This window comes from Balaenoptera acutorostrata, chromosome 21 (assembly GCF_949987535.1).
Source record: "Balaenoptera acutorostrata chromosome 21, mBalAcu1.1, whole genome shotgun sequence".
NCBI lineage: Eukaryota > Metazoa > Chordata > Mammalia > Artiodactyla > Balaenopteridae > Balaenoptera > Balaenoptera acutorostrata.
Window position 1 is genome coordinate 37,712,928 of NC_080084.1, and position 26,932 is coordinate 37,739,859.

The following is a 26,932-nucleotide window of genomic DNA, read 5'->3' on the forward strand; positions in this document are numbered from 1 at the left end:
CCTTGAGGCCTAGGACTTAATTCCTGTCTCTCTCATTCTCACCTCCAATCCATCACCAAATCCTGTGAGCTCTACATCCAAACGTCATTCTGCCATCATCCGTGTCTCTCCATCACCGTTGTAGCTGGCATGTCCAAGCCCCATCACTTCTTGCTTGGTCACTGCAGTAACTTCTTAACTCCTGTCCCGGCTTCTACCCTTGACCCCTGCTATCACTTCACACAACAACTAAAGAATTGTTTACATAAATTGGATCATGTTACCCCTCCTTCCAAACCTCAGTGTTGTCCAGTTGCACTTGCAAAATAGCCCTTAACTCAAAACCTGGTTGCATGCCCATCTTCCAGACCTTATTCAGAAGCCTTCTTACTCATAGGCTTTCTCTTCACAGACAGTAACATTTTAATCTTTTTTCAGGCCTTCCCTCTGTGCTTCCTTCTTCCTGGAAGGTTCTGCTGCTAGACCCTCCTAGACGGGCTGCTGCTTGTCATTCATTCCTATCTTAGATCAGGTGTCACATCTTCTGAGTGTACGTTCATGGCCATGAAAAATGAAACGGCCTCTCCCCTCCACTGGCACTGTGTCACCTGTTTTCTTGTTCTTAGTACTTAAACTGCTTTGTTCATTTTTAGTAGTACTTTTAAATTTAGATGTAATTGATAAATGGCATTATAGAGTTCTAGGTATACAACGTAGTGATTAGATATCTGTATATATTGCAAAATGCTCATCACAATAAGTCTAGTTGTCACCCATCACCATACATTGTTACAATTTTTTTTCTTAGTCGTGAAAACTTTTAAGACCTATTCTCTTAGCCAACTTTCAAATATACAATTCAATATCATTAACTGTAGTCACCATTGCTGCATATTCCATCCCCATGACTTATTTTTTTTATAGCTGGAAGTTTGTGTTTTTTAACCCCCTTCATCTATTTCTCCCCCCAGTAATTGCAGTGTTCTCTGTATCCATGAGCTTGGTTATTTGGTGATGGTGGTTGTTTTTTGGATTTCATTTATAAGTGAGGTACACACTATTTGTCTTGCTCTGTCTGACTTATTTCACTTAGCATAATTCCCTTAAGGCCCATCCATGTTGTTGCAAATGGCAGGATTTCCTTCTTTTTCATGGCTGAATTTTATTCCACTGTATATGCATACCTCCTCTTTTTTATCTGTTCGTCCATCAGCAGACTCTTAGGTTGTTTCCATATCTTGGCTATTACAAATAATGTTGCAGTGAACATGGGGGTATAGATATCTCTTTGACATAGTGTTTTGTTTCCTTCACACATATTCCCTAAAGTGGAATTGCTGGATCGTATGGTAGTTCTACTTTTAATTTTTGGAGGAACCTCTATACTGTTTCCCACAGTGGCTGCATCAATTTACATTCCCACCAACAGTACACAGGGGTTCCCTTTTCTCTACATCCTCACCAACACTTGTTATTTGTTGTCTTTTTGTGGGTAGCCATTCTGACAGGTGTGAAGTGACACCTCATTTTGGTTTTGATTTGCATTGCTCTGGCAGCTGGCGATGTCGAACACCTTTTCGTGTAACTGTTGGCCACCTGTATGCTTTCTTTGGAAATATGTCTCTTCAGATCTTATTTTTTAATCAGATTTGTTTTTTTGCTATCACATTATGTGAGTTCATTTTTGTATTTTGGGTATTAACCCATTAACAGATATGATTTGCAAATATTTTCTCTCATTCACTGGGTTAACTCCATTTTGTTGATGGTTTCCTTTGCTGTGCAGAACTTTTTACTTTGATGCAGTCCCACTTGTATATTTGGCATCAAATCCAAAAAATCGTCTCCAAAACCAATGTCAAAGAGCTTACTGCTTCATTTGCACATATTTTGTCATAAAATATGTGAAGTCAGACAAAGAAAGACAAATATAATATGATATTGCTTATATGTGGAATCTAAAAAAAAAAGGTTCAAATGAACTTATTTACAAAACAGAGGTAGAGTCACGGATGTAGAAAACAATCATGGTTACCAGGGGATAAGTTGGGGGGAGGGATACATTGGGAGATTGGGATTGACATGTACATGCTACTATATATAAAATGGATAACTAATAAGAATCTGCTGTATAGCACAGGGAACTCTACTCAATACTCTGTAATGGCCTATATGGGAAAAGAATCTAAAAAAAAAAAGACGTGCATATATTTATAACTGATTCACTTTGCTGTACACCTGAAACTAATACAACATTGTAAATCAACTATACTCCAATAAAAAAATTAAAAAAATAAAAAAGCTTACCACTTCTGTTTTCTTCTAAGAGTTTTATGGCTATAGTTCTTACCTTCATGTCTTTGATCCATTTTGAAGTATTGCTTATGTATGGTTAGGGGTCCGTAAATAAGGGATCCAGTTTTATTCTTTTGTATGTAGCTGTCCAGTTTTCCCACCACCATTTATTGAAGATATTTTTCTTTCCCCATTGTATATTCTTGGCTCCTTTCTCATAAATCATTGACCATGTTTGTTCTGGGCTCTCTATTTTGTTCCATTGTTCTATGTCCATTTGCGTGCCAATACCATACTGTTTAGATCACTGTAACTTTGTAATATAATTTGAAATCAGGGAGCATGATGCCTACAGCTTTGTTGTTTTTTAAGATTGCTTTGGCTATTCTGAGTCTTCTATGTTTTGGTCATTCTCTTATTATCCTCAGGGCACTCAAATAAAGGCTCCATGCTGCTCTCTTCCTGTGCTCTACCTTAATTGGTACTCAATAAACGTTTGTTACACTAATTATGATTTTCAGCAGTACAAATAATTAGAAATAAGGCATTCACTGTTAGGCTGATACTAAAACTTTGTAGAGAGGCAAGAGCTCATAATTCTAAAATTGAATAAAAATATCACCAGACAGCAATGTGGGTCCGCATAAGATGATACAGCATGGAAAATGTTCCAAAGGTTTGCCTTCCTGCCAGAAATAACATGACTTCCCTCATCTCTCTCCTGTTGTCACATTCTCCTAGAAATAATTCTATATTACCTGATATTGTATTTATTCTTACTTCTTTTCAACTAGATTACAAGTTGCTTAAGGGTAAAGATTCTTGTATCTTTGCATTACTTGTAGCATAGTGCCAGACCTTAAAAAAAAAAAAAACCAAAAATAAGAAAACAAGAAAAATACCTGAGGCTCTTGTGTATAGCTAACATATTTCAGATATTTTGCATAAAATTTGTGATATCTACTTGCTACTCATATTTTTTATCACTATCTGATTTTCTGCTGAGTTCAGGGTAATTGAGGCATTATGGTATTTCACATTCAGCAAAGCCTAAGCTTATATAATAAATATCACTTGATAATTCCTCTTCCAAGGAGTAGAACAATACAGTCACTCAAATCATTATAAAAGCTGACATCGAGGGTGAAGTATGTGCCCAGCCATATTCTAAATGCTTTACATACATTAACTCATTTAATCCTCATAATAACCCTATGAGATAGTGACTATTATTTTCCTCTTTTGACATTTGAAGAAACAGTGGCAGAGAGGAGTAACTTGCTGAAGGTCACACTGCAGTAAGAAGTATTGAGGTGCCCTTTCAACCCAGGCGTTGTGATTCCCAAGTCAATATCCTTAACCTCTAGCCACTCGCTTTTGACAAATAATATGATTGACTTTGTAAAGGGCTTTATGGCTTTAAAGTAAAAGAGTTCTTCCTATCTAAATGCAACTTCTTAAAATTCCAGAAGTGGATTTATTGCTGTATACAATGCACGATTAAACATGTCTCAGCCTTTCACTGACTTCGGTGATAAATAATATTTCTGGTACGCATGACAAATTCTTTTTTTATCCTCGATGAAAATACAATACTTCAGAGGAATATACTAACATATCTCTGCATAGTCGGGTGGAGGAGGGTGGAACCCAGGAAAATAAATCACTCTAACAATGCATCTTGGCAGTGTAACGGTCCATTTCTAGCAAAGAGCAAAATAGACATTACGTGACATGCTCTTATTTGAGGTAATCCTTTATGTTTCATGATTAACAATCCAAATAAATCAATATGAGCAAAGTTTAAGAATAAAAAGATAACCAAAAAACCCTTCAATTGTCCTTTCTATCAAAAAGAATATAGTTGTTATTTATAACCACAAAGAACCATACTACTTTTCACAAGAGGCTGGGTATGCAACGTATTCAGTAGCAACAGATTCACATAACAACGATGAAATGCACAAATAAAAATCTCCATTAAAAGGATGTTAGAGGCCAGCCTGAAACAGAAATGAAAAAGAATCAGAGAACCTCTCTCGCTAGGTAGGCAACTCAACATTAAGAACCATCTGGTCTCTTTTCATGGTCCATATCCACTGTCCTCATCAACATAGACATGGGCATGGTTTGTGGTCCCCTAATTAAGTGGAATCAATGTGGAATGGTAGGGCCAAGCTGCAAGACCATTTGAATTAATTCTTTGAAAAGGTAATTGTCCATCAATAATTAGGTTTCAAAAGGATCTCACATCAAGGGAACGGAAACATTCACTGGAGAGATGGCTGCTTATATTCACTAAATTTTAACTTCACGACATCTTAGGTAAATCAAAGGGAGAGATACCATCACCAAATTACAGATGAAAAATTGTGATATTTAGGCATGGATTTAAAAGCCAAGAGCCAATTCTATAATGAGAATAGGATTTGGAGTCAAGAAAGTAGAAATGAAATCTTTCCTCTACTACCTAGTGGCTGTATGACCTTGAGATAGCAGATATAATATATTTTAGTTTTAATTTGCTCAATTATAAAATTAGAGTGTATATCAAAGTGTTGAGCCGAGTCTACCAAGTTTTTGCTGAACTTCAAAAACCTGAAACCTTAAAAAGTCTGATAACAAACACATCATCTTCTCTCTCTCCTCCTCCATTCCTTCTTACTTTCATGATACACTCATTTGGAAATGGGTGCTAAATGGGTGCTTTCATCACTCACACCAAACGTGGAAAGATATTCTATACACCTCTGTTCTCAGGTGGTCAAAACTATGTGTCAGTTACACCTCCTAAATACCTTGGGAATGTGTTGCTCAGTTCTCCCTTTGTGTACTTCACCCAGTCTCTCAGTCAAGTCTTTCACCTTTTCAATTATGGATTCCATCAAAAGTCTCCCAACAGGCCTATTTCACCAACTGTAACCAGCTACCATACTGCTAACCTGATTATCAAAGTTAAAACTATGGTATCAGCCTTCCTTTTTAAAATCCTCTGTGTTCTTCAGTTAAAGAAGTAGAAACATCTTAACACAGCATAAGGATTTGGGCCCTTCAGCATTACCCCTTTCTGTCTCTGATTCAGCCAAAGTGATGTACTGAGTAAAACTCTAGGCTGTCAGCTTCCCCCACGTCTTTGCCTTTTATCTGTGCGTTTGCCACTGTCTGATTAAATCCCACTCAGTCTTCAAGAGTCACACTTTGACTTCAACCTCCAAAGAGAGGAAAATACATTACCTTGCTCACCTCAGTAGTGCGTGTGCCACCCACGCACACCTCCCCCCTCTCTCTCTCACATACACACGCACAAGGAGAGGAACTTAACCAGAGTACTACACATCTAAAAAGAGGCCGATGTCAGGGACCTCGATGCTCATATATTCAGCCCTTTATTTACGCTTCTCTGTGGAGAGTTCACTTAACGGCTGAGGGTCTGAGGGGAAGTCGTCTGCTCTAAGTTGTGCTCAGAGGATTTTGCGTTGACCTGATTACACAGAGGGTAGAAAGCTCTTAGAAGTGCTGAATGTCTACCTCTCTTCTCTCCTCACCTCCAGCCCGTCATCAGTACATTCAGGTGAAGGAGTAAATATCAGCTGCTGCAGCCCGTGGCGGGAAATAAGCTGATGGGTGTGAATGTGTTGATGACAGAGAGAGAAGCTGATAGGAGGGTGAAAGATGGCAGCTCTGGGCTCGCCCAGAAATGAGCCCGGGTTGCCTGTAATCGGTGACCGTGATTTGTGCTGTGGGCCCAGCTTTATAAGGTCATTGCAAACTGTTCTGATTTTACTTGAAAATATTTAGGGGAATTTTTTTTTTTTTTTTTAATGATAGCTGCTTAGTACAGGAAAGGAACACCGAAGACATTTTACACTTCACGTAACATGGTATGTCAGTAACCATCAGTCCTTAAAGCTCATCAATTTCGATGTTTTCCCTTTAGTTAAAGTTGGGCCGCCCTTCTTAGCATCCACATAAATGCTAACGTTTCCTCCACGTGGTGAGGGTCATATGGCCGGACTTGCTCAGACCCATCCTGGATCACATGTAGTGCACAGGCACCTAGTCTGCTTAATGCCCTCTTGGAGTCTGAGAAGTTCGCCCGTTTAGACAGTAGATGTTAGGTTCACTTTATCCGTAGGGGAACTGAGCAGAGCTCAAACCTTCCCTCTGCAGTGCTTGAGAAGAGGAAACTGAGCAAAACATAACTGCTATTTTGCAAAAGAGATCCAGTTTAGGATTCTTGGGAAGACTTAGAGGAAAAAATGTTTGACATCTGTAAGTGAGGTCAAGGGTCACACAGGTGGAGGGACTTTCTTGGCTTTCACATTGGCTAAGATCCTGACTTGAGATGCGGAAAAGGGTGGCTGATCTGAGCAGAAAAAAAACCTGTATCTGCAGTGTGGTGAGAGGAGGGTGTCGTGAGAAGTCAGAGATGTCAGCGGGCTTCAGAGCAACGGGCCTCAGAAGCCACGCCAGGGGTTCTGAAATTCATTCTATGAGTGACAACAAAAAGATTGAAGTAGTGCTGAAACTTGACTGTACCCACTCATAAGAAAGAGAACTCTGCCATCTGTGTGGACATTGGAGTGGGGTTGGGGTGAGGTGTGTGGACAGAAGTGGGTTGTGGAGACCCCCTAACAAGCTGAATGACAGCCATCGTGAGAGACTGTGGAAGTTCAGCTATTGTAGTGGTTCTGGGGAATAGTAAACTGTTGATGTGCAAGAATTAACAGGACTTGAACTTTTTTTTTTGTCCTGAATGCTTCTGTTTATATCAAAGCAAAATAGAAGCATTTGATATAAATATAAATATCAACTGCTTCCATTTATACCTAGAAATCATCTCTGTGGGCAGGGGGATAGTTACATTGTGTGATTTACTCTCAATCACTTTTGCCCTGAATGGCTGAGAGCGGCAGCTTTGGAGAGGGAATTTAGCCTGATGTTTGCATGGGGCAGACAGAGGGACAGCGGGGCACCAGGGGTGACAGAGGGTCTTGTGGGAGCACAGCCTACCCCTGGAGCCATTGACATTCTCAGATCGGCTCTCCATCCATCTCTGAGCACTTCCTACCCCGTCTGTAAATCTCATTAGAGAGTCCAGCTAGGACTAGCGTGAGAAGCGATTTTCCTGTCCTGACAATGTAACACTCAGGTGCACTCAGATGACTTTGCAATGTGAGCCACCTCTGTTTACAAATGAATATCTAAGCGTTTTCAATTTTGCAAGGCTTTGGATCTTAACTTGTTTTGAGGATGTGATTAAACTCAGTTAAAAAAATTTTTTTTTCAGTACCTAGAGGCACCTCAATGTCAGGATTTGTGACATACGTAGACGGTAGAAAAAAGTGCATCTGTGTAGTCTTACATATGCAAACAGAGTTCCTAAGGAAATTCTTGATATTTTTCATATTCGCTTCTGAGAAAATGAATTCAGGTCCTATGAGAAAGGAAGAATGATCAAAGGAGTTTCTTCTACAACTACTGTTTCTCCTACTATGTCCCAAACTCTGATTAGGATTAAATGTTATATTGATTCAAGCCAGTGTTGTTTCAAGTACAATCTTGACTGCATATTGTGTGGAACCATGGCTTCGTTTCATCTCAGTGATAGTTGTGAAGTATTGTAAATAAAAAATCTCCCAGATTTTAATACAGTTCGGTGAGAAGTATATGAGACCCTCAGATAACTAATGCAAACCTGAAAAGAGTACGTCTTATATTAATAATTTCTATGTGATGGTGCTTTATTTTTATTTAGTAAAAATAGAATTTGCTGTGACACCTAACCCTTAAAACTTCCCTCATCGACATTAACCCTTGTGCATGTCATTGCAGTCGGTGAATGGAAGGTACTGAAATCACAGCCATGACCTGGATAACGTGCCCCATAATTTCTGTTTTGCCCTCAAACATGAAACTCATTAGCTTCTGTGGTTTCAGTGCGCATGCACTGAACAGAAAGGCATTTACTTATTACAACCAAGGAGCTGATTTTAATTTTTAGTAAAAAAAGAAACTAAATGAGATCAGGAAAAGTTTTTAAAGTTGGCCTATAATTGTGCTACGTAGAACAATGCATCATCCTTTATATTATTTACTGGAGACCAATAAATGGTATGTTTTATTTTAACAGGCAGTTTGCTGTCAGAAGTGTGCTTTGCTTCGAAAAGGTAAGTGCCTTTTCAGAAATAGTATATAAAATTATCATGGTTTCTGATTTATAGCTTCAAAGGGCCTATTAATTTTCAAGTCTCATGGCTGACAGCTGTGTTGTTCAAAGGCAAGGATATATAGTATTAATTATCTTAAGCTCCAGATTATTGTTCGTGGTGGAGACACTGCATATAAAGGACAGACTGGCACATTTTCCTGTTTTCATAGGAATAATTAATTAACCTGGTGACTTTAAAAGAAATACCTGTTGAAGTAAGATACGAAGAACACAGCTTAGTTTTGTTACATTTGCTTCAGTTCTGATGTTTTTTTGACAATTTTCACGGAAATTAGCAGCCAGTTGGGGCATGGCTGCAATTTTTGTTACTGGTCTTTATTATTTGTTTGGTTGGTTGGCTTTGTCATTTTGAAAGTGAAAAATGGTTGTATCTTCACAGTAGTATTTGACAATAACACTATACATATTCTTTACTGAATACATAGACTTTTAAAATGTTAGTAATATATTGGGTTTAACTATGATTTAAATTACATTGCTGATTCATTCTAGTATTTAAATTTTCAAGAATCCTAGTATAGTCCTAATACAGTCCTAGTATATATTCATAGTATATTCTGTGCTTACTGTGTAACAAGAAATGACCAGATCGTGGGCTTGTGTCTCCACTTGCCTTTCTCGAAGCATTTCGTCAGGCGGTGAAATCATGGCGGGGTTATTAATTACGGTGTACCTGGCACAGAGGTTGTGTTTCTCTGAAAAGCCATGGCCTTCGTCTTCAAATGGTGCCCTTCAACAGCCTACATAGCACACATCGATCTCTCTCACTGATATTGGTTCCACATCTTACTTGTTTCTGTATGTTGGTTCGACTACCTTCACATTTTTACTTTTACACTTGTGGATGCTGTAACAAGAGAGACTCACTGTCTTTGGGCCACTGAACCCTGCTGCGGGTTATAGTAACCGAGAAACTTTCTGCGTAGTTATGTTGCTAAGATGAGTAAATTCATAAATTATCATTCTTTTCGCCGTCTAATAGTTGTTTCTTTATATGGTTTGTGTTTCTGTGGTCTGGTGATCTTGGTATATTAGCCTGCTTTACCAAGTTGTTTAGTTAGCAAAGAAATGCATTTTGGAAAAAAACACTGTTCCTTTTCAAAGTCCTGTGCTGTTATGGTTGGAGCCCATAAATAAGTGACCAAGAGGTATTTCCAAAAGCACAGTTCAAATTCTCCCTGTCATAGTGGGGATTAGCTATGATAAAATTACAACGAAGTCTTTTTAATGTTTAATCTTAACTATATAAATGTGTGATATCTAAGTTATAGTCAGTGTTCAGACCACACTGCACAGAGACAACCGAAAGAAGTTAAATTTTCAAACATGTTCCAACTCCCCACCCCCTCACAAGCTGTGGTGGAAAGAACACAGGCTTTGGAGTCAATTAAAATTTACTTGTAGACCTAGTTCCAGCTCTTACCATCTGAGCAACCTCAGGTAAGCTCCTTAACGTCTCTGAAACATTTTCACTATTTTTCAAACTGGGTATAATCATACCTGTGTTGCAAGATTGCTGTCAAGATGCCAGAAAGTGATTTGTCAGTTCCCTGCTTTCTAAGAGTAAATCTCTTACTATGGACAAACTCCTTATTGCTCTATCTGATAAAACAGTAATTCTTTTGTGAATGTTAAGTTTGGCTTGGCTGTGCTGACTTGGTAGGTTATTGACATTTCGGACATAAAGGCGTAGTGTCTTGCTAAACTCTGTGTAAAGATTTTATTTTATTCTGTTGTTGGAGTCCATGTATAGACCCAAGGGATTGTCCAACAAGCATTTGTGAACACAAACAACTTTCATTGTACAGTGGCTCTTTAGATACCTTAAAAATTTGGTTTTCCTTCAGTGTTCCTACTTAGGGTTCTGCATCTGCACATTCAACCAACTGCATATCAAAAACATTGGAAAAGAAAATTCCAGGAAGTTCCAGAAAGCTAAGCTTGAATTTGCTGTGCACTGGCAACTATTTACACACCATTTCCATTGTATTAGGTATTAAAAGTAATCTAGAGATAATTTAAAGTATACAGCAGGATGTGCAGTAGGTTATATGCAAATACTACACCATTTTATATAAAGGACTTGAGCATTTGTGTATTTTGGTATCTGAGGGGATCTTGGAACCAATTCCCTACTTGGATACCAAGAGACGATTGTATGCTGAAGCTTGGGACCAGGGCCCTGTTCTTGCTTCTTTTATTCCATTATCTAGGAAAACATCTCCTTTTTGCAATGCTTTCTATTAAAACATTGCTGGGTAATTGGATAGTTAAATAGTTGAAGATGGTTTAATAGCCTTCCTAGGTAATATTTACATTTTAATGAGCTTTGTAATGGTTTAACCTAAATACAGGGGAATATGATGATCTCTGTAGCAGGGGGAATCACTTGAGGCCATTAAGTCTTTGCCAGGCAGCCCTGTAAACTATAAAAAAGAGAGTTGCTTCCTCTCCGTCCTTACTGTGAGGCTTCTACGTGCGTGCGTGACTTCTCATTCATGTTCTTTCTTTCCCCTCTCACTGCCTATAAAAAACTTTAAACTAACAGAGATTGATATCCAGTCCTCTTCTGAAAATTGTAAACACGTTTTCCTCTGTATCCATTTGAAATCTCCTCTCTTCTGTTCTCCAATCCCTTATATTTTATTAGTTTCTTTCAAACCTTAAGAATAATTTACGTTTTTAATTGTTTTACTTGTCACAAATTTTCATATACCTTAGCTAAACAATTCCATTAAGGTTGGGAGGTGTTATATCTTGTTTCTGATCAGAAAACAGGATGAGGTGACTTGGCCCGTCAGAAGAGCCGTCAGAAGAGCATGATGGGTTAATACTAGGCCTTCTGACACCCAATACGGTCCAGGTAGGCAGATATTATTCTATCACGTAAAAGCAATTTATATGCTGTTTTTCTTCTACGGATTTATTCATATGTATGGAAATAGGAGAAAAAAAGAAAACCAAACATAATGTCCTGCATGTGGTAATGTGACTCAGCTCATCAATAAGCCAGACTTTCACTAGGCTGCTTGCCAGGATAAACAGTGTTGACAGGGAGCTTGATTTTGAAAAAGAAATTTTTGTAGCCAAAAGCCAAAAAAGAAAATACCTTACAAATGATAAATGAGAAACTCCTTTTTAAATAGAATTCTCTGCTTAAATAATGGAATATGTATATGACATTGCTAAGTTTCTGACAAAATAGTAGAAGGCCTTGCTTTTTACATTTTGTTGGGCACAGTTAACTAATTCTGGCAAGAAAAAAAAAAAAAAGGCGGTGGATTCCCCAGAGAAAATTTTAGATGTCATTCCAACTGCTTTAATAATAAAGAATTGAAAATTATTGATATCTGTTGATTTTTATCTCAAAATTTTACGTGGATTTATTTTCTATTATTACTGAAAAGTGACTGCTGGGTTCTAACGCTTCCAGCAAATACCTTTTTTCATCTCAGTTCTCTGATCTACATGAGTGTAATGATCCAATGGGTTGCTTCACTCTACTTAACCCAAAACTTACCAATGATACCTGTCATAACAGAAATTTTCCCTAATTGGCCAAATGGATGTTTTCTTTTATCTGTTTCTTGATTGTTTAAAAAAATAACTTAATTTTGATAAATTCAGATAGTGAGGTTAAATGATCATAAGAGTAGCATCATTCTCGAGATAATTATCCAAGCAATGAGTTTATCGCGAATAGGTTACAAGTTGGGCAGGAGTGTCTGTGTATTGTGAGGATTGTAACTATATGAGAAGCACTCAGAACTAAAGTTAACCTTTGTGGAAAAAATGTCATTTTTGTCATCCAGTTTTTCCTAGAAGACTGAAAAATCTCTTTCTTTACATCTAGAATGTCCTCTCTTGCACACATTTTTTAAAACCTACGTTGTATACCATTGGTTTCCTCGTGCTGTTCAGTGGTCTTCCTTTTATTTTTGATCATTACTCCCAGTCATTTGAAGGTGTCTGAAAAACATTGTATCAAGTTCTCTTGGGCTATAGCACTTCTTTCATTTCTGAATCTAGCTCTATGCTTCTTTATAGAACTTGTGACATATTTTCACTGGCAATTTGATCATTAGCATATTTATGAGACCTAAGTTTTTATCACTGTTCTGGGTAAATATTTAAAGCACAAAAACCCAAAATATTTTGGATTGTTTTAGCGAGTTTCACCCTGTGTAGAATAAAACTCTACATTCGTTCCTTTTTTTCTTACATATTGTTATTTGCCTTTATATGTTTACCTTGCAGTAAATATGTTTGTCTCACTCAGCTCTAAAAAAGGATTTAGAGAAGTGCCTGAACCACCTGTCTGTCTTCAACATTCCCAGTGATTAATTTTCTTTATTTAAACAAATAAACCAGTATAAAAACCTCATATTGAAAATAAGTATAGATATTAAAACTTGGATTCTATAATAAAATGAGTATGGGTAAACTTCTGTTTCAACAATGAAATGTTCATTGTAGAAACAGTACCAGCTGTAGCCTTTGCACTGTGTTGAATTTAAAGAAAAAAAAAATTCACCATAATTCCATCACACCACCCCTCGAGAAAACTACCACTGGCATTTCAGTGTATTCTCCTACTTTTTTATGGATCCATTTATATATACAAATTTGGCTACACATGTGCTGGTATATTTCAGTCCTTTTCTTAGATAGATGAATTTCATTCCATCTTTCTGTCCCAAAAGGCACCAAGGCCTCCTTTGCCCTCCAGCTTCTTTTGGGTCCGTGAGTGAGAGACCTGAAAGATCAGAAGGAGAGAGGAGAGTCAGAATCAGGTTTTTATTTCCCTGGCTCCCGCCTTCCAAGGTCGCTCCCAGCAACCTCAGCCAAAGCTTAGTTCCGCTCACTGCTGCTTCCCTAGACAGCTGTCTGGGTTCTAGGAACTGCTTCTTCCCTGTTCCTGCGACACTGGGGTTGGTGAGCTAATAAGCCTTCTCCTGTGGAACCCTATGGGTTTTGTGAACAACACATATCTTTGTAAGTACTCCTTTCTTAAGCCATCTGAGAATTAGCCTAACTTGAGTGCGCCATCTTTTTTTAATAATTCAGAAATTATTTTATTGCCTGCTTTTCATTGGGCTCTACAGTATGTCTCGAACATCCTGGCATGCCGTTCAGCATCATTTTACCACATTCTAATAACTTCATGCACCACACACACCACGATGGAACATTGTTGACCTTGGTTTCAATTTTCCATTACTAGCGGCAGTGCCGTAAGCACCTCTGTAGCACATCTGTACATCGTCTTTTAATCCCTTGGGATAAATTCCCAGAAGTGAACTATTAGAATTAGTGTCCAAATGGTATTTTATTATTAGTGCTGCAGATTTGTAATCAAAGAAACACTCTCTGTAGATCATCCTTTGGCTGTTCTAGCTCTGTAGTACCTCAAGCCGTTCAGCAGTCACTTTTAAGTCCTACTGCTTGAGAATGAGACACTGGATCTCCAGACTCTAGGGTTTCCTCAGTGTACAGTCTCAGTTTTGTTTCCTCAGAAGGCCATCAACCCACTTGGCTTCATTAGCAATAGGAGATCCTTTATGCCTAAAAACCAGGCCAGGTGGAGCCATGGAGACTCTGCTAGCAGAGGGCTATTCAATGCTCTGGAGGACAATGGGCTAGAAGTCCTTCAATTTACATCTGTCCAGGCTTCACTCGTCCCAAATACCAGTTCTTCCCTATTCAGGAAGGCTACGTTTCCTGAAGGGGTAGCAGAAGAACTGAGAGAATCCAGCGTAAGAACACTGGGAGATAAAGCTATGAACCATACTGAAGTATTTGCAGAATTAATTAAAAAACCATGCCCTTTAGCAACTTCATGTTTAAGAGTTGAATGATTCCCTTCAACATTTTATTTTTCTCACCCACCTTCAGTAATATAAGACTGACCATTGTGGCCAGTCTTCAATCACGTAAATGCCCGTCTCTATAGTCTCAAAGAACAGAAGCAGTCAAAATAGAAATAAAACAAAACTTCAGGCTTTTTTTTGTTGTTGTTAAATAGAATTATAAATTGCATACAACTCAAGTACTTTATTTGTAACTATAATAATGACCTAGATGATACAGAAATTGTCACCAGAGTTATCAGCATGTTTCTACGTCTTGGCTAAAAGCCCAGAAAGAGTAGATTTACAGAATGAGAGTCTGGAGTGCTTTATACATATTATAAGCACTGTTCTCACGGAGGAAGATGTGTATTTGGGGACAGCAACTCTTGCAAAGGAAAAAGTAAAAATTTCTACCTCAGATTAACCGCAAAAATCAATCACTGTTCCTGGGAAACAAATAATAAACAAAAGCCATTAAAATACCTCTTTTCCTCACGACTTTTAATGTTTTGTGGGTGTGTTTCAAACTTGGTTTCCTCAGAAACTGGACATCTTCAGACCTATTTTCCGGGGCTCATGGATTTCCTATGAGATGTTTATGAGTAATTGTATATCTATGAGTGTTCATTCTGTATAATCTTAAAAAATATTGATATGACATATCAATGAGATCCTAATTAAACACCTTATAATATTGGGTGCCTTGCAATTTCAAATTGTACTGCTGTGATTGAATAAGAAATCAGAGTAGGAGGGGGAGAGAGAAAGAGAGAGAGATCATTGCAATAATGTGTTAATGTTAAAGCCATTTGAAACCCAGAAAGCTTTGCTAAACAAAATTTCAGTATATTTAGAACGTAGAAAATTGTTCAAAGAATTGGCACGTTATTCCGTGACAAATAATAGCACAGCCATGTGGAATTTACAAAAATCTCTATGCTAAAACTCAGCAATGCAGTCGCTTCGAAGCGGCAATTTAGTTTCATATAAACAACATCATCGGTGGTAATATATTAAGCCTGTTATTTTGAATGGTATAGGCTTTATAGTTATGCTTATGAATTTTTTAAAAAGTCATCAGGGCTAATTTTCTATTTATACATAGATAAATAATATTACAATAAAAGTAATTTAAGTCAAAATTAGGCGTTAGTGTCAAAATTTGCTTCATATGTGACATATTCATTGCTAAGTTTTGAGAAACACTTAATAGTGGTTATTCTTCTAGCACTCAGGATCAGAATTATATCTGTTTTTGAACCATGCCTTTTCCCCACTGCAAGTTTTCCCATGTATTCCGTTAGCCATTAAGTGTGCAGGTTAAACTGTAGTCTGTCCCCTGAAATTAGCTCAGGAATTTCTGTGAAAAATGTGGGCATTGGTCACGATACACACAAATATTTCTCAGTAAAACATACATCTTGACTAGAGTGTTTAGAAATCCGGAACTTACTTTACAGAAAGCTTTATGTAACCAGATGTGCATGTATGCTGCTTCACTGTGAATCATGGAAGGATCTGGAAGATGATTAAATTTCTAAGCACACTGAGACCAGACCGTAGCAAGGTGTGAAGAGTTCTTACGTTCATTGCTGAAAGATCTGCTTGAGTATTTCTACGTCCTTCTTGGCCTCTGGTTTCACTGTGAGATTCAGATATTTTGCAACATTACTCCTTATTGATAAATGTTGCATACGATTCTTACTGTATATAGTGCAACATAGTTTTAACCATTTTGCTTTCAGTCTGCCAGTCTACTCCACACCATTTTTCTTGACACTGCTAAAATAATCTCTGCAAAGGTTTTTTTCACTTGCTTGACAGTCTGGATTTTTCATGTCCAAAGGTCTTACATTGGCATTTGATGTCCCTCCTTCTTAGCCTTCTGAATGTCAACTTCCTAGCCTATAGGATGACCCTCTGCTCCAGAAAGGCTGTTATACTCATGATTCTAAAGTGCACCTTGCTCATTTCAGCCTGCCTTCTATGACTCTTCCTGTGTGCAGTCTCTACCTGTATTATCCCCCTGTGAACCCCCATTTCAGGCAGTGTACAGATCCCTGATTTGTCAGATTATATTTCCTGATATTTGGAAGTGTTTTAATATTCCTCCAGATAATAAATTTGGAGGGACTGGAACTTCATTTCATACGTAGCACGTAGAGTGATTTTTAGCCTTATCATAGCACTCAACTTTTTGCTGCATTAGTGCCGTAATTTTGATTTTATATTTATTATATTAGAACTATAACATATTTTAAGATATATTTTCATGTTAAACGGTGTTACATTATTTATATCCTCTGCAATAACAATCTAGAATAAAACCTCTGATTCCATGCAAAATAAAGTAAAACAACCACAAAGTAAATATTTTGAAAGGAAGTAAGGAGACAAGTTGTAAATTCTCTAAGGAGTTCTGGAGTTCCGAATTAGCTACACGATACTAAAATATGGGTGTTCCTTATATGTAAGCAACTCCATTTAAGAATCTAGAAACTACTTAGCTCCATACCTAATTTACCGAACCCTCAGTGTTACACTAAGTACAAAATGCACAGACACGGAAAAGATATTCTGCAGAAGTAAAAATACCTGACCACATACATATTAAAACAACCAACTTTCTGAGTTCTATTTATCCTCAGTACAGAGAATTTATTATTCGTAGGTGTAAATCAGGATAACTTCACACATGTCATATAAAACATATAACAAAATCTTGACATTATATATTATTCTCTTTGAGGGGAAACTGACAACTCCCTGAAATTGATTCAGGCCTCACCTCTGTGTATTATTTGAGAATGTAGGACATGTCAGACAAATTCAGCTCTGTGGTTGATTCGGTCAGCAAGTCAGTCCAGAATATTATGTTCAGTGATGCAGAAGACACTTTTATAGGAGGATACAGTTGCCCACTCTGATGTCAGCCTTCAAAACTCAGAAGTTTTTTCCTCTACCAAGACCACTGCCCAGCTACAGAGAACCATTGATTTGCCTGGTATTGGAGAATAGCAAGGCAGATGGTGTAGCACGTATGTGTTCTCAGATATGCTTTACTTCTTTGAGTTGGCAGTTGTAGCTTCTCTTATGATAAAAATACACATAGAAGCATGGACCACAAAAGTTTTACTACTAAATGGTAGCAAAACTGAATGAGAACAGGTTTGTTCAGAAAATGGGCCAGAGCAAAAAGTTTGTGTGCAATTAGTTCAGAAGCTTCTAAAGAACGACAGTGTGAAATGTTTTTCAAATACACAATTTCAAGAAAGCTTTTAGTAATTTTATAATAGTTTCAACAGATCATTTACACAGATGTAAATATACATTCAAAGGGATGTTGGCCTTTATAATTAGATTTTTGCCCTAGAAAATCTAGAGCATCAGTATTCTGACAATTCAACCATAGACTAATTAACATAGATTATTTGTTTTGACACTTTGGGGACTCTTTCTATTCATTTAGGCAACAAACTGTACAGTCTTAATTTCTTGCTCGCTTCTTCAGGAGGAAACAAGATAAAAGTTCTGTTTCATTAGGCTCTGACCTCTATAATGCCACCTCTAAACAACATCCTTATTAGTAAAATATGATCGAAGTGCCTTTAGGATAGAAACAATGAATATTTATTTAGAAACTGGCTTTTGGCCAATTTTTCTGTACCCTAAAGGCATAAATATTACATACCAGAACATTTCAATTCCCATGCACTTAGGATTTTGTTCTGTACACATTTGTGAAAGGAGCAAGTATCTGCATGGCGCTTTCGAGAACTCATTGTCAAAGGCTCACTTGTGGTTGGAAGCTATAATAGGTATTTCTATTCAATCATGAAATGTTAAATAGGAATAAATTCTGGGTAACTATTTCCAGTTAAATAGTTAAAATACAGTGGAGAGAGTGCTAATTACCTTAGTCTCCTAGATTTTGAGCAAATGGCATTTTAAAGGTAGGGGGAAGTAGTTAAAATGAAAATAACTTGTATCCCGGAAGTCAGTCTGTGAGACAGAGTGTCGAAGGAAGGCTGGCAAGCAGTTTTCTGAGAACGTTCTCTCTGCTGTCATTCTGTTTTCCTGTGGGGAATGTGGTTGCCAAACCTCTCAGCAGAATCACTGTAATTGGAGGAACAGGTAAGTTGAATTATGGATGTTGAAGCCACATTTTGCTAAAGGGAACCAATGGCATTATTTTCAAAGCCCTAACACCTCCTTGAACAAAATGCCAGGGTGCTTCAGTGCAGTAGAATTCCCCTATTACCCATGTTCTTTATGACTCCCAATTGCTCTGAGTGGTCTGCAGCCTTCACATCTCTAAATCACTTGTAAGTAAGGAGGGACAGCTGGAGAAATATTAAATGTTCATCACTTTCACTTCTCTGCTACTACTCTTAACATTTAATTTGTATTTGTGTTTAATACTTATTCTATTTTATGCCTTAAATATTATTATTAAAACATCATATGCTTGTAAAACCCAGGGAGTGAGGTTTTTTGTGTTTTAATAATTGAGTTTTTAGTAAGTGCTGTGCACAAGTAGGGACTTCACAAATCATTCTGTTTGTTATTAAACTTGTCAGCATTGGTTGTATGTTCTCTTTCTTCCTTTGAACTTGAAAACACATTGAGTATTTTTAAAGACACCATTCAATCTACTTGGTATTATAGATATTTGGGTACAACCTCGCATAAAATTTAACCCCCAGAACCTAAGCTCTGCACCAACTAGCTTGTTTGTTCTTCTCAAATACAGGGTACACATTGGTTAAATGAAAAAGTGATTACTGCTAAACCAAATTCACATTCACCAACATAAACCATGGACTTAAACATTCCGTAATAACTTCTTAAATTAACTATATCTCAGCGATGTAGATAAACGTTTCCAGAAGAGCTGGTGATGGGGATGTGAATAAAGTGTGTGAAGTCAATACAAATATGGGTTAAAAATCAATTCTGTTTTAGAAAATGGAAACTACAAATAGGTAGTGAGGAATGAAGAAGAAAGAGTCAGAGAAATCTTCGTGGGGTTTCAGGTAGCCACTGGATTAAGGTAAGAGAGTTCTATGGAAGAAAGAGATCAGCCCATTCAAGCCCTGGGCATGGCTGAGAGGAAGAAGGTCAGATTGGAGAATATGAAGCAAGCCATCAACAAGCAGAGATGGAGGGTCTGCTGTGTGCAGGCCACAGTGCTAGTTGGAGGAGACCTGCATTCTGAAGATTAGAGAGGATAGTCATAATCCTTCAGGAATGTAAAATCCACAGAGGAAGGCAAGATCTCAGAAAACCAACAGTGTGAATGGAAAGGGCAGTCAGTGCTTGAAATCACTGCTGAGAAATTGGGATAATAGAATCCCAGGAAGCAAGAGGCTTGTGAGTACCGACATCATGGATGGGAAAACTGTGTTACCTGCCAGGTGATGTAAAAATGTGAAGTAGAATCATCATGTGGCTCAGTAAAAAGGAGTCTACAGTTTTCTGCCTAGTCCTGTCAAAATGATGTATGGGTTAGCCTGGGAGGTTATAGATCCATCTACCAGTTTCAGAATAGCAGGTTAAGCTGATCTGGGATAACAGGGGGGCAAGAGTCAGGGATTATTAGTAAGAATTTACATTTTCTTCTCATTAGGCCTTCAAACAGACCTCCCTAATAGTCACATTAGCTAGTAACAGAAATTCATATTTCTGTCATCATTCTAATGATTTATTTACAATGTTCCCACAATGACTGTTTTAGTTATACTATAAATTGCAGTTAGAGATCTCAGCCTGTCCATAAAGCTGATCAACACCTTTTATATAAACCATAGTGTCTGTATATATGTCAACAGTGGAACTCTGCTAGTAAAAATATTTTAAGAATGCATACCCAACATAAAAGAATATTTATAGATCTATTGCTTGTATTTTATACTAATATATTGTGTGCCTCATAAAACATTTGTAAAAATAGTCAAAAAGGATGAGACTAAAACTAGTCATAAATTAATGTTCTACTTTGCTTACTATAGGCCATGGGTCATCTTGAACATCCAGAATTCTGGGTTTTCAGCTCACTTCAACGACTTGATTTACGTTGTACGAGTGTACATAGCCATCATTTGTAGCAACAAAGATATTGCCACTGGAACACCCATATTCATTTCTTGTTTGAAAGACCTAAAAGATTTCTTTCTGCTCTTTTTATTTTTATTTTTATTATTTTTGTTTTTGGACAAGCAGACACGATTTCCTCTGGACATTCCTGTCAGCCAGGTGAGGACATAGCGCCAACTCCAAGCTCTAGCCAATTCCGTGGTTCCAGGCAAGCCCCCCAGCATGATGGGGGTGAGGTGGGAGACAAGTGAGAAACGAGTGGCGGTCAGTCTCAGCAGGAGCCAGTGGACCCCCTAGGAGACCCTCAGTCTGTGTCTGCAAACATCACAGGTAGCCGCTAACCAGTGTGTTGAGGATTTATCTCACCCGGCCAAGGCCTTAGTACAATATTTGAGCTTGTTCCGGATTAGATTTTGCATTTTAACAGATGAAGTCCTTATTTCTCTGTTATTCCTCTTCGTGAAAGGAGCTTATGAGGACTCTTCTCCTTCACATTGTAGTACAAGTTATACTACCTCCCAGTGTTTTGTGTACTTGATACTGTACTTCTGGCTTCTAATTCGTTACATTCTTGAGTAGCCCTAGTTTGCGTATATAATTAAAATACATCTTACTTATACACTAGTGATTCAAATCATGTGCTTTAAGTGGCATATTCCTGACTGAAAAAAAAAAGTGTGTGTGTGTGTGTATTTAAACATTAAAGACAGAGCACTGTTTCTTTCTAGGTTCCTAGTAGTAATGGATATAATTTAAAAATGAATAATGTCTGAGGATCTAACTAAACCATGGTGACTATGGTTGATAGCACTGTATCGTATAATTGAAATTTGCGAAGAGTTGAATTTACGTGTTCAGTGACGGGTGTGTCATTTAACTAGATGGGAGGAATCCTTTCACAATGTGTAAGCATATGACCTCACATAATGCACACTTTACAGTTCTTATACTTTTATGTCAATTATACCTCCGTATAACTGAAAGATTAAAAAAGAAACTAAAAAGTTAGGACTGTGTTCTGAAGTAAGAGAAACCAGAGTAGGGATAGCCAGGAAGTGACAACTAATTAGACCTTTCCATATGGAATATGAAACCATAGTTAATGGTACAAATATGTACTGTAAGAGAGGCCATGAAGGCAAACTATGGCTGGAAAACCCAGGTGTAGGTTTTAAGCCTTATGGTGTAGGAAACTGGACTGACCTGGGAGGGACTGTTCATTCTAGGCAAACAATTTCAAGGTCAGAAAACAGAATTCATACTTTTTTTTTCTTTTTTTCCCCCCAGAAGTGTTAGCTACAGTCATCAGGTTGTATATTATATCCCCAGTACTTATTTATGTTATTACTGGAAGTTTGTACCTTTTGACTACTTTCTGCCATTCCCCCATTCCCCATCTCCTGCCACTGGCAACCAGAAATCTGATCTCTTTTTCTATGAGATTTTTGGTTTTTTTAGAGTCCACACATCAGTGAAATCATGCAGTATTTGTCCTTCTCTTATTTAATTCACTTAGTATAATGCTCTCAATGTCCAACCGTGTTGTCACAGCTGGCAGGATTTCTTTCTTTTTATGGTTGAATAATATTCCATTGTATTGAGATATCTATCTATCTATCTATCTATCTATCTATCTATCTATATCACAACTTCTTTATCCATTCACCCAGCAATGGACACTTAGGTTATTTCCATGTCTTGGCTATTGTCGATAATACTGTGAACACAGGGGTGTAGATATCTCTTCAACATAGTGTTTTTGTTTCCTTTGGACATATTCCCGGAAGTGGAGTTGCTGAGTCTTTTAGTAGTTCTATTTTCAATTTTTTGAGAATCCTCCATACTGTTCTCCATAGTGGCTATATCAATTTACAATCCCACCAACAGTGCACAAGGGTTCCCTTTTCTCCATATCCACGCCAGCATTCGTTATCTCCTGTCTTTTTGGTAATAGCCATTCTAACAGGCATAAGGCGATATCTCATTGTGGCTTTGATTTACATTTCCCTAACGACTACTGATGTTGAGCACCTTTTCATGTACCTGTCGGCCATTCTTATATCTTCTTTGGGAAAAATGTCTATTGAGTTCCTTGGCCTATTTTTAATTGAATTACTAGTGATTTTGTTCTCAAGCTGTATAAGTTCTTTATGTATTTTGGATATTAACCCCTTATCAGATAGGTGGTTTATAAATATCTTTCTCATTCTGTAGGTTGTCTTTTCATTTTACTGTTTGTTTCTTTGCTGTGCAGAACTCATCCATTTCTTTCTGGGTCTAATTACAATCATTAGGAGAACTGGAACAGTGAGACTGAATACCATGGCAGGGCCCTACTGTGGTGGAGATGATCAAATTACTGAAAATTTCTAGGAGTTGTTTCTGTGGTGTAGACAATGACTATTACAATGCTTTGAATTACCAGCAGGATTCAAACCACTTTGGAGTCAGAATCACATGTTTTTTGAGAATAATTCTCGAGGGAGCCAACAGTTTTCTCTGGCTGGGCTGAGATCTCCTGTAGTCCAGAGAAAGGAACCGTGTACGTACAACGTAACACTCCTGCTCAGGCCAACACCATCATTAACAGTGTACCCTGCTTCTCTCATTGTACCCATAACAGGTTGCTTTTCCATCACTTTTTAAACTTTATTTTAGTACCTTGTGACTAGGAAAAATGGAAAACACTTTAAAGGAGTCTACCGGAAGACTGTTGAAGAACTGCATGAGGAAATCGCTTCTCCAGATTTCTCTGCTGTCATGTTCTGTGAAACAAAGGCCCCAGTAGTCCTTCCTCAAACCTCTGCACTCTAACAACTTCAGATACAATCCCTTCAAAGCACGCTCCACACATAAGAAAAAGACCTGTATTCTTGCTCCCATATTTCTTTGAACACCCTCCTGCTTGAAGTTTAAACGTAGCTCAAAAAACCATAATTTTCAGACCTTAACTCTATCAGTCTCATGACTTTACTGCTAGAACCAAATGAATCAATAGTAACCATCAAATCATCCCATGCATCAAACAAGTAACCCTAGAAAACACGATACAGGAATAAATGATAGGTGATGCATGTTTTACAGCCCATCATTTAATACCTTAACTACAGTATGCACTCATTTAAAGAGATTACTTTGCTCTAGCAAACAGTAAGAGCAACTGAGTATTTATTGGATTGTTGCCAAATACAGTGATCCCATCACAGTGATTTAAGGAGACACAATTGTAGTCCGTCACCAGCTGGGTTTATTTGTTTTACACACTTCAGAGAAGTGGTCAGTACTGTTTCAGTGAAAGCATTATCACACGTGACCAACTAGCCAGGAAAATAAAACAAATGGGGAAGAGTGACCAAAGAATCATGGAAGGAAAAATGGACAATTTGGAGTGTAACAGATTTCTTGATTTGGGTGCCAAATGTAAGCTCCACCTGAATAATTCGTAAGTAAAGGAGAGAAGATTCCCCTGTACTTTATATAATAATAATAATTTGTTTTGCTCTTTATATTTGTTTTGTTATTTATTGCTATTTGCATGAATCTTCAAAGCAAAGAAGGCCAAGTAGAACTTTTGTCTATATAAATCATAGCCAAATTGTCACTAGATTGTGTGCTGAACTATCTTTGAATTAAATAATTTCTTTTTTTCATATTCATATTTTTTATTGGAGTGTAGTTGATTTACAAGGTTGTGTTAGTTTCTGCTGTACAGTAAAGTGAGTCAGTTATGCATAAACATATATCCACTTCTTTTTTTTAGATTCTGTTCCCATGTAGGTCATTACAGAGTGTTGAATAGAGTTCCCTGTGCTATTCAGTAGGTTCTTATTAATTATTTAATATTTATTCTAGGTATAGGAGTGTGTATATGTCAATCCCAATCACCCAGTTTGTCCCTCCCCACCCCTTTGCCCCCCTGGTAACCACAAGTTTGTTTTCTACATCCGTGACTCAACTTCTGTTTTGTAAACACGTTCATTTGTACCCTTTCCTTAAATTCCATAGGGTGTTCAGGTTAGGGTTAGAGATCTGAGACAGGTTTTCTAACACAGTAATACAAAGAGGATGTCATCTCTGGCTGTGGCTGATGGTGGGTCGGCCGGGGCTGGGGGAACAATGCCTTACAGATGACTGCTTCCTCACCCACCCTCTGATTAGTCAGATTTATTTGTTCAATCGTCCAGTCATGTATCAGTCTCTCCAACAAACACACATTGAACCCATTCTCTGTACCAAGTATATTGTTAAGACATGATTTCCTGCATTCAGTCTGGGTAGAATCCTACCCCCAAATCTTTTTTGCACAAAGCCATCTTTGAGGCTGAAAGTGAAATATGCTTTATAACAAAGTCTACATTATAGGATCAATGAATAATTATAAATTCAGAATATTGATTTTGGCTTTGGTAGAACTCCACTTTTTAGAAAACTGTCTCTCTTTGGAGTTTTCTTTTGCTTATAGAAAAAAAAATCATGTCAAGCATTATAAACTACTGTGAGCCTTATAAGCAAAAATGTGAGATTGACTTTTCCCCTTAGATACAAGACTGTCATGTGTTATTTGGCCAGCATAATTAATTTAATTATTTTCTAATGACACTGATACGTTACCAAAGTAATGCAAAGACATTAAACCCACGTGCCCTCGTCCTGACATCTTGAATGTATCTCTGTGGTAACAGATATTTGACAGTGCCACTGTGAGATGAAGCCAATTAAGATAAATAATGAGAGATCAGTGTACAGTTCACTCTGAGCATAAACTTTTTAGGAAATTGTTGGTGTCATTGGATTGCAAATAAGTCACTTGAAAGTATTTGCTAAAATCTGAAACTTGGAATGGTTTTAAACACAAGCCTATTTGATTTATTTACAGCATCAGGATTCAGCTGTGAATAATATTCTATTCAAATCTACATTTTAGAAATGTATCCTTGGCATAGATAAGTATTTTTCATAGTCACATTTTTTTAATGATACCCAAATTGTCACAAAAATTATCTGCTAATATAGAAAGGAATTTTTTCCTAGATCATAAAAATATGTTTTAAAAACTTTTTCATCATTAGGAAATTAAGATATAGTTGTATTTCTGCTTAAATATTTTATAATAAGTTCACTCATTCATCAAAAATATACCTTTGTTATTTTTACTAAAGATGTGCTAGGTTATATTAGAAATTTGGGGAAAATTTTTCATATTTCTATTTTACTTTCAAGGATCACCTGATTTTAAGGCATTATATTAAGTTAACATGTATAACAATTTATTTTTATATTAACGCTCAATACCGGAAAAAAAAAAAAGAACTTATTCAGGGGGAAGTTTTACATGTCCTGTCTTATATGCAGGTATTAGTTGCCCATTTGATATGTTTGTACTTTTCAAATAGTTTATTCCTCACTAATACATTCATAGAGTCCAGACTCCATGGTAGCTTAAAAGAATTGGTTAAAACACTTCTGTCAGGGATTTGGCCCATGTAGAAGTCTACTTAGGTACTTATTACTTGAACCAACCAAAGAACATTGGAAAGTAACTTTAGGGGAAAATGAAATTGTGATTTTATCTGAAAATGGATAAAACAGATATAGGAACTAACATTAATCACTTAAATTTTTTTAAAAATTTATTTTACAAATTTAAAATAATAAAATTTATTTAAAATAGTCAATTGTATATATGTACCACACCTTCTTTATCTGTTCATCTGTTGATGAACATTTTAGTTGTTTCCATGCCTTGGCTATTGTGAATAGTGCTGCAGTGAACACTGGGGTTCATGTATCTTTTCAAATTATAGTTTTCTCAAGATATATGGCCAGGAGTGGGATTGAAGGATCACATGGCAACTCTTTTTAGTTTTTTGAGGAACCTCCGTACTGTTTTCCATAGTGGCTGCACCAGTTTATATTCTCACCAACAGTGTAGGAGGGTTCCCTATTCTCCATACCCTCTTCAGCATTTGTGGACATATTTATCACTCTTTTAGGTAAATCAGATTGAGAGGTGGGCTTTTAAAATATCAGTGATTTTAATAGTAAACAATTAGATTCCAATATAGTAAATTTAGTCAAACTTACATAATTACATTGATAAAATCAGGGAAACTTTTGTGTGCATTTAAATGAAGAAAACTACACCAATCAGATAATCTTTGAGATTTCTCCTGTTGGACATTGTCTAAGACACACACACACAAATCTTAATGTGACTAGCTTTTGACTTTCACTGAAATCTTGATGTGTCCACATGGCCAGGTCCTTCTCATGACGGTGACCTAATTATCAGAGCAGTCTTTCCTATTGTGCTTAGACTCAGCCTGAGAATCTTCTCAACCCTATTTCTCCAGCCAGCCACCACCAGCTGATTTGGATTGGCACTGAAGTAAGAAACTAAATACCATCCCTGCTTCACATCTTGCCTATTATTAAGTTAGCTGGGCATGTGCAGACGTTGAACTCCGCTTTGCTTTCC

At 37.2% G+C, this 26,932-nt stretch overlaps 1 long non-coding RNA gene across 1 annotated transcript in view; it reads left to right on the forward strand.

The window, feature by feature from the left end:
• LOC130706139 (uncharacterized) overlaps positions 1-26,932 on the forward strand; it is a 648,331-nt gene that overhangs the window by 343,795 nt on the left and 277,604 nt on the right. Inside the window, exon 2 of the long non-coding RNA XR_009006545.1 lies at positions 8,408-8,444. This is a non-coding gene — a long non-coding RNA (uncharacterized LOC130706139). The remainder of the gene's footprint in view (positions 1-8,407; positions 8,445-26,932) is intronic.